Below are 10,000 nucleotides of genomic sequence, written 5' to 3'. Positions count from 1 at the left end.
AGCTTCTTGTGAACAATGTTTACCCAAATTGTACAGCTACTATAATAAAGTAGTTGCCTCTGTCTGTCTGTTTGTTTATTTGTTTGTTTTTAATCACGAACTCCTCCTAGGGTTTTGCAGATAGATCCCCATAACCATATATATTATGATACCCTATCCCTCCAGGTACATGGAAAACTATATTTCACTTGAAAAAAATATATGTATTTTGGTTAGGGTTAAGGGTTAAAGTTAGGTGGGTCATGGTTAGGTGAGTGATTATTCACAAACTACTCCTAGATTTTTGCAGATAGACCCCCTATAACCATACATATTCTGAAACCTTACATTTGTCTGTCTGTCTTTTTGTTTATTTGTTTGTTCAGGAACTCCTCCTAGGGTTTTGCATATAGACCCCCATAACACTGTAAATACAAAGCCTTCTTCTTTACTACAATTCTATGTTTGTTAGAACATTTAAAGAAATGCAGATCCTCGCTGATGGGGCCTACTTCTCGATGTGCACAGTACAGATACAAATGGTATGACGAAACACCAGCAAAAAGAAAAAACTAAAAACAGTCACACAACAATCATCATATGCAAACTACTACAATCACAAAAGAACGTAATCTTATGTGTTACTTGGTGGTAAACAGCATACACCAACAGGATAGTAACCACGTAGTAAGCGCTGAAACTATCAGTTGTTTTAAAAAACGATTAGACAACTTTATGGATGGGGACGACAGGTGGTGATGGATACGGAGCTGCCTAGTGTAGGCCTTATGGTCTTTTGCAGTCTCCTTTATTTCTTATGTTCTTATGTTCTTATGATAGCGTTCAGTGCTCAGTGGGAAGGAACGGACAGCGCAAACTTTCTAGTAAGTCATCCAAGTTGTTGTACGTTAGCCACTGGTCAAGGCCTGTGCCTTCGATTGATTCTTTCATGGATCTTCTTGGGTTGTTGTTCATCAGCGTCATTGTACGAGTGAAACGCTGTTACTAATATACGCTGCGTCATTACATTGTATTTCTTCGGCCTGTAGTAAGTGACCTTGTAAAATGCACTGTACAGTTTCAACTTTACATGTTGCTTATTATACCATTCTTATTTCTTGCGGCTTTCTTATCTTCATTACTCATTTATATTATCATGTTCTTTGTTTGTACTACATGTTATTCCACGTCCTAATTTACTACAGTAACGTGTTTGTTATGTGATTCACCATGGCCTTGTATCACGTGTGAGAATCAACACCGTATGAGATCGAAATCTTTATTGTTACGACGTTTCGCTTGTTACAGCTTTTTCAAGTCGGCTTTTGCCATTGTGTTTCAACTTGTATCACGTGCTTGATTCGTGTTCCAATGTTGATGTCACTTACAGTAAAGATAACACCACGAAAAAAAAAAAAATGAAAAGAAATGTAAGACGTACGTGCAGTGGAAAAAATAGAGAAAATTCCGATTGTTCAGTTGTAGGAATAGAGATAAAGTTCAAATAATAAAAGAATAAGTGACAAAGAGTAGAAGATAAGAAATGAAAAAGACAAGAGACGTGACAGGGAATTTTTTGGAAAAAAAAATAAGTGAAGTTGTGTATAAGAGTTGCGAAAGCTGAACAAAAAATAGAATCCAGAATGAAGTACACGGAGAGAGAAAGGAATAATTTGCGATGTAATATATTTAGAAACAAAGGAGAAATGGTGGCATAGAAAAAAAAAATCTGACAAAGGATAGCAGAGAAGCATGAAAAGAAGAGAACAGAACAATGAATATAATAGATAGAAAAAAAAATTTCTATAAGAATGTAAGAAGGGAAGACAAAACAGGAGAAACCCACGAATAGGCGGGAGAATGTTTGATGAATTTTAAGAAATGTAAGGTCCCAGTCACACTAAGCTTACGACCTGTCTCCGACCACCGACGACCAGGCTGATTTGTGCTGTTTCTCTGTTTATAGAAAATAATTCAAGACAATGCTACAATTGCAAGGAATTTTCTCCTCCTCCTCCTCCCAGTCATGAAGATGATTATGAAATAGCCATCAGGCGCTAACCACGAGAAAGAGGGGGTCGGAGACAAGTCGTAAGCTTGATGTGACTTGGGCTTAACCCTTTAACCTCAGATAACATGATGAAAAAAGGGCATACTTTGAAAAAAAAAAAAAAAAAAAAAAAAAAAAAAAATCTAGTATCTAATTGTTTATAGCAAGGGCTAGCATGAAGAATCTGAAAACATTTCAGTGCCTCTCATGACTACAGAGGAAAAAACTAGACATGTGTATAGGTGTTTTATAAAGTACATTACCATATCCGGTTTTTCGTATCTACACAACAAGCGGCTGGATTGAATGAGTTGAATGGGTTAATAGTCTTACTGTTTAAGGTAAGCCAGTAACACGTCTTCTCACTCTCGGCTTTGTGAAAACAGGAGTTCTAATTGGTTACTTCCTTCGAGCTTACAGAATTTGTAGAAGCGAGTATTTAGAAGATGAGGTCAGTTATATTACAAAAACGTTCAAAGAACTGAGATACCCTAGCGGCCTAATTTGCAGGATGAGGAACAAAGCCAAAGAAATCCACAATAGGACAAAAGCCCACAAAACCGAGAGTGAGAAGACGCACACATACATAACCGTTCCCAACGCGCTCAACACTGAGAACATCGATCATCTCCTAATGAAAGGTGGACTCAAAACAGCCAGTCTCCTCTAACAAAATAGCGAGAATTGTGAAAAGACAAGAAAGAGGTCCTATCAATGAGCTAAGTGTGGTTTATGAGATTGCTTATAAAGGGTGCTCAGCCTCCTATTTCGGTAAGTTGAGCCGAGGTTTAGAAAAACATATTTCTTAACATAAAAATGACCTTAGAGCGCACAGGACGTCCAACTCCTTAGTTCATCATGCGGATAAATTTGGCCACCTTCCCCATTGGAAAGAGGCCAAAGTCCTCAGAAAGGGTTATGAAAAGAGGACAAGAAAAACGATTGAAGCTGGATATATAAACGTCAAGGAAAACACTAATGGAAGAGAGGAATTTATCTGCTTATATAAACGTCAAATAAAAACTAATGGAAGAGAGGAATTTATCTGCTTATATAAACGTCAAAGAAAAGAGCTCAGAGCTCGTATGACTGATCTATGGGTAATGCTGTGACCTTACACGCACACACACCCAACTTCCCGCCCACTAGAGTTGGAGTGACGTCTCGAAGCGCAGCGATACTGAAATTATTTCAGCCCTGGGCAGGATTCGAACCCCGACCGCCGTAGTGACAGTCGGGGACTCTACCAACCGCGCCACTGTGTGTGTGTGTGTGTGTGTGTGTGTGTGTGTGTGTGTGTGTGTGTGTGTGTGTGTGTGTATGCATATGTATACTACACCAAAGGAAATAAATTCATAAGTAAAAACAATAAAAATTTCCATAAAAGGTAGTACCTCGTTTAGTATTTATGACGCCAGGCAATTTCAGTTATCTTACTGACTTCACCTCGTTTGTGTATCTTTATAGACCCCTTCTGTAATGGGGGGCACTTATCTTGGTTATCCACAGACTTTTTCAATCAGCTGAGTATTTACCTAGTTGTATTTTATGGGAAGGGAAGCTATGCTCGTGGGGTCCCGTGTATTCACCTTGGTCTTTGGATCACGTGTTGGACTCGTGATCGACAGCTATTTCCCTCCCGGAAGAGAGCTCAGAGCTCGTATGACCGATCTATGGGTAATGCTATGACCTTTCACACACACACACACACACACACCCAACTCCCCGCCCACGAGAGTCAGAGTAACAACCCGAAGCACAGCGATACCGAAATAATTTCGGCCCTGGGCAGGATTCGAACTGGGTACTGCGAGCACCATCGTACTTCCCAGTCCAGCGCTCTACCAACCGTGCCACCGAGTGTGTATGTTCTTCGGGTGCAAAGGGAGCATTGGACTGGGCGAAGCTGCACTGGTCCATCACACAAACGAAACTGACCTCTTTAGCGTCTGAAACCAGTCTGGAAATCACGACTTTGACCACTGGGAGTAGGTTATAATTGCAGTGCCTGGATGCTGACAGAAGAACCTTTCGGTTCATAACGGGGTCGAATGTAGAGAGAAAGAATATATAAAGACACAGACAAACACCCAAAGAGGCAAATGAACCAATTAACCAAAATAACCCGCATGTATCGAAACAACATATTCCTTAGGTGTGTTTTTCGTCTAGTTTTATTATTTTCTTAACTTTATATCATTCTATCACTTCTACAGGAATTTTACTTCATTTGTTAACTATGTGGATGGCGAAATTGTCTACCTACTTCGATGAAAATATGCGTCATGGAGAGCTAGTTGCTTCTATTTACTTCAGAGTTAAACCTAAGTTTTGTATACCTTCTCCTGCGACGCATGTACATACAGTATACCCTGAGCGCGTTAGATTTTCATTGTATTACATTTTTCTCCAATAATTCATCAGCTATTTTATCCCTGCCTATCCCAAAGCAAGGAAATTGGAACATTTGAAAGATCAAAGCTGCATGATCAATATATTAGTAAACATAAAACCTTTCTTGCTCGTTAATTTGGACCGTTAGTGTTACTGTTTATGTGAGGTATAAGTCTTTTGTCTGCAAAAACTAGCACTTCTATCCTCGAGTAAATATGTATATATACATACATATATATATATATATTGTGACATCATGACAGGTGTATGAATGGTAAGAATGGAAAGACACGATTGGGAAAAACAGACTTTGTTCCCAATCGTGTCTTTCCATTCTTACCATTCATATATATATATATATATATATGTATATATATATATATATATGTATATATATATATGTATATATATGTATATATGTATATATATATATGTATATGTATATATATGTATATATACATATATACAGTAGCGAGCATAAGTTAAGGGACAGTAAAACACTTTCTGAATAAATCTTTCTTGTAACTTAAGTATTTAATCAAGAGACCTGTAAACTGACACAGATTTACATACACTTCTAGTATGAATTCTGATGAAGTTTCAAAGCAATAGATAGACCGGTTAGTAAATAAGTAGAAGAATAGTATAACAATTACATTTCCATGTAGTGCAAAAGTTAAGGGACACCATAAAAAAATATCAAGAGTATCAATAATTGGTGAACATACCCTTGTTCTGAATAACCTCATTGCATCGTTTACCACAGGAACCTATTAATGTTCTACAAAACTCCGGAGTCAACTTTTTCCACTCTTCTTCCAAATATTCCCATAGTTTGTCCTGTTTTTCTGGATTTTTGGCTTGCGCACGTTCTCCAATGATCTTCCATACGTTTTCTATTGGATTAAGATCAGGGCTTTGGGCTGGCCAATTCATAACTGATATCCCCTCGTCCCTCAAGAATGTGGTAACGGACTTGGCTTTGTGGCAAGGAGCATTATCTTGCATGAAAATGGGTGGTTGTGCAGCTGCAGCTCGTAAACTTGGTAGCGCATGCTGTCGAAGTAGCTCCTTGTATACAGCTGCATTTACTGTACCATGCAGGCGAACAAGCGGTCCAGGCCCGGCAGCAGAAATGGCTCCCCACACCGTCACACTACCTCCTCCAAATTTCACTGTCTTTTTGACGCACTTTGGAGACAACCTTTCACCTAATTTGCGTCTGACATACTTTTTTCCATCAGACCCGATCACATTAAACTTGGATTCATCACTGAAATGAACTGTAGCCCACTGTGCGTCCGACCATACAACATGTTCTTGGGCAAACTGAAGACGTAGTTTTTTATTTTTCTTTGAGATCAAAGGCTTCTCCGCAGGGACACGTGCCAACAAACCAGCTTGCTTCAGTCGACGTGAAACCGTAAATCGAGACACTGTGCCACTGGAAGTTTCACCCATCTCGCGAGAAATTTCAGCTGCAGTCTTAAAACGGTCCTGCATGCTCTGTCTCACCATCATTCTGTCCTCTCTCGCATTGGTTTTTCGAGGTCTGCCGGTCTTTGGCAAAGTTTTAACGTTTCCTGACTGTTTGAATCTAGCTACAATGCGTTGCACGATACTGCGAGATCTCCCTATTGCACGTGAAATCTCTGAAAGTGATAATTCATCTTTGTGTAAAGACACAATGCGGTTTCTCTCTGCTTCAGACACTTGTTGACGTTTTGCAGGCGCCATGATGGATTTTAAGGCGTTCCAATAATGTACAAGCTTAAGCTATAATTGGCTTGATGCAGAAAGTCTTATAAATGCTTACAAATAAGAGCTAAATTGACATCAACAAGGTTTTTGGTTGCATTTTTTATGTGTCCCTTAACTTTTGCACTATATGGAAATGTAACTGTTGTACTATTCTTCTGCTTATTTACTAACCGGTCTATCTATTGCTTTGAAACCTCATCATAATTCACACTAGAAGTGTATGTAAATCTGTGTCAGTTTACAGGTCTCTTGATTAAATACTTAAGTTACAAGAAATATTTATTCAGAAAGTGTTTTACTGTCCCTTGACTTATGCTCGCTACTGTATATATATATATATATGTTGATAAATTGTTTAAGACAAATGAGAGAGTGATAGGTGGGGAAGGGTAAACGAAGATGGGCTAAGAATACATTTATTGTTCTTACGTTTCGGTTATTATAACCTTCCTCAGAGAACTTGTTACAGAACATCTTGGTCACAACATTTATACCCGTAGTGGGGGAACTTGTGACACTCGAAGCTTCACAAGTTCCCCCACTACGGGTATAAATGTTGTGACCAAGATGTTCTGTAACAAGTTCTCTGAGGAAGGTTATAATAACCGAAACGTAAGAACAATAAATGTATTCTTAGCCCATCTTCGTTTACCCTTCCCCACCTATCACTCTCTCATATATATATATATATATATATTTTGTGACAGTTGCATGCAGGATTCGAACCCGCTGTACTCGGCCATCCGTAAATTACCTTCCCAGTGCCCTAACCACTAGACCACAGAGGCTATAAAATCCTTGAAACCTGGAACCGAACTGATTCCCGAGGGAAGGAAGATCACTTATTACGGCGATCCGAAATTCCTGTTTTACTCAAGGACCAGCCCACCAGTGGTATGGGGTAAGGACCGGGTCGAACCCCTTTCACGCTTATCGCCATTGTAACTATGAGAGTAATTCGCTAATAGCAGCGACATCAAACCGATAATTTTTTTGTGACAGTTGCATGCAGGATTCGAACCCGCTGTACTCGGCCATCCGTAAATTACCTTCCCAGTGCCCTAACCACTAGACCACAGAGGCTATAAAATCCTTGAAACCTGGAACCGAACTGATTCCCGAGGGAAGGAAGATCACTTATTACGGCGATCCGAAATTCCTGTTTTACTCAAGGACCAGCCCACCAGTGGTATGGGGTAAGGACCGGGCACTGGGAAGGTAATTTACGGATGGCCGAGTACAGCGGGTTCGAATCCTGCATGCAACTGTCACAAAAAAATTATCGGTTTGATGTCGCTACTATTAGCGAATTACTCTCATAGTTACAATGGCGATAAGCGTGAAAGGGGTTCGACCCGGTCCTTACCCCATACCACTGGTGGGCTGGTCCTTGAGTAAAACAGGAATTTCGGATCGCCGTAATAAGTGATCTTCCTTCCCTCGGGAATCAGTTCGGTTCCAGGTTTCAAGGATTTTATAGCCTCTGTGGTCTAGTGGTTAGGGCACTGGGAAGGTAATTTACGGATGGCCGAGTACAGCGGGTTCGAATCCTGCATGCAACTGTCACAAAAAAATTATCGGTTTGATGTCGCTGCTATTAGCGAATTACTCTCATAGTTACAATGGCGATAAGCGTGAAAGGGGTTCGACCCGGTCCTTACCCCATACCACTGGTGGGCTGGTCCTTGAGTAAAACAGGAATTTCGGATCGCCGTAATAAGTGATCTTCCTTCCCTCGGGAATCAGTTCGGTTCCAGGTTTCAAGGATTTTATAGCCTCTGTGGTCTAGTGGTTAGGGCACTGGGAAGGTAATTTACGGATGGCCGAGTACAGCGGGTTCGAATCCTGCATGCAACTGTCACAAAAAAATTATCGGTTTGATGTCGCTGCTATTAGCGAATTACTCTCATAGTTACAATGGCGATAAGCGTGAAAGGGGTTCGACCCGGTCCTTACCCCATACCACTGGTGGGCTGGTCCTTGAGTAAAACAGGAATTTCGGATCGCCGTAATAAGTGATCTTCCTTCCCTCGGGAATCAGTTCGGTTCCAGGTTTCAAGGATTTTATAGCCTCTGTGGTCTAGTGGTTAGGGCACTGGGAAGGTAATTTACGGATGGCCGAGTACAGCGGGTTCGAATCCTGCATGCAACTGTCACAAAAAAATATCGGTTTGATGTCGCTGCTATTAGCGAATTACTCTCATATATATATATATATATATATATATATATATATATATATATATATATATATATATATATATATATATATGCATATAAAGACAATATGGGTGTCAAAGTATCAGAAGTGAGAAGGAGCAATCAGGAAAACATTGCCGAGAACCACTGATGTATTCGCATGACCGTGACAAGAGAGATATTCTTCATTTGCTCTGGTGTCCATTGAACCATACGACATCTGGATGCAATCGTGTGAAAGTGGCCGTGTCCCCACCCACATCTGCACCCACTGAATGCCAAAATGTGAGATTGCAGCAGCGACGAGCCAAGGGCAAACTCTTAAAGGTGAGGCACTCTCTGCAGGTGACCGGGCCAGGGAAGAGAAATCGGGGTGAAGAAATTGAGGCCTATTAAAACATACAGACCCACTGACGCTAGGTCTCAGTGTTGGAATACGGTCTTGTGTCACTCGGTCACTCTCGCACTCAATCATTCATTGACTCACTCAATCATTCATTGACTCACTCACACATTCAATCGATCGATCAATCAATCTCTCGCTCACTCACTCACTCACTCACTCACTCACTCACTCACTCACTCACTCACTCACTCACTCACTCACTCACTCACTCACTCACTCACTCACTAACTCACTCACTCACTCACTCACCCATTCACTCACTCACTAACTCATTCACTAACTCACTCACTCACTCACTCACTCACTCACTCACTCACTCATTCACTCACTCACTCACTCACTCATTCACTCACTCACTCACTAACTCACTCACTCACTCACTCACTCACTCATTCACTCATTCACTCACTCGCTCACTCACTCACTCACTCACGCAGTCAGACACTCACTCACTCACTCATTTACTCATTCAGTCACTAACTCACTCTTATGTTACCCCTACGTGGTACTTTAATCGCTGTATGTTCTGTGTTGAGGACAGGTCTTAATGAGCATAAACAGCTTAAATGTAGAATCCTTTTACGGTACGATTCACTACCATATAAGGTTACCAAAAAAGTGCTGATTTACAATGAAATCTATCTAGTTGCATAGGACGGACAAAATATAAACAATATATCAATAAAGTTCATAGTATCACTGAATAGTACCCGCTAATATTTTCCTGATTTATGTATCACAGATTATTTCAGTGAAAAGGGAATTTGATCTCATCGTAATACAGGATTTATTGAGGATTTTTATTTTTTTTTATTTTTTTTTTAGCACCGGTTGGCTTAGCTGCAGCGCTTTTGTTCCATATGCGAGTGACATGATTTAGAAAAATAGAGTTGAGCATAAAACGTATACTAATAGTAATGTTACCCATATAATCCACAGTTATCGCACACAATCTCTCTCTTTCTCTATTTCTTTCTTTCTCTCTCTCTCTCTCTCTCTCTCTCTCTCTCTCTCACACACACACACACACACACACACACACACACACACATACACACACACACACACACACACACACACACACACACACACACACACACACACACACACACACACACACACACACACACACACACACACACACACACACACACACACACACATTCACACACTCAGAGAACGAGAGAGAGAGAGAGAGAGAGAGAGAGAGA

Source organism: Oratosquilla oratoria, chromosome 7, assembly GCF_046742065.1.
Source record: "Oratosquilla oratoria isolate Oo_2021 chromosome 7, ASM4674206v1, whole genome shotgun sequence".
In the NCBI taxonomy this organism is placed as follows: domain Eukaryota; kingdom Metazoa; phylum Arthropoda; class Malacostraca; order Stomatopoda; family Squillidae; genus Oratosquilla; species Oratosquilla oratoria.
The sequence above is the reverse complement of the archived record's forward strand: the minus strand, read 5'-3'. Positions refer to the sequence as shown.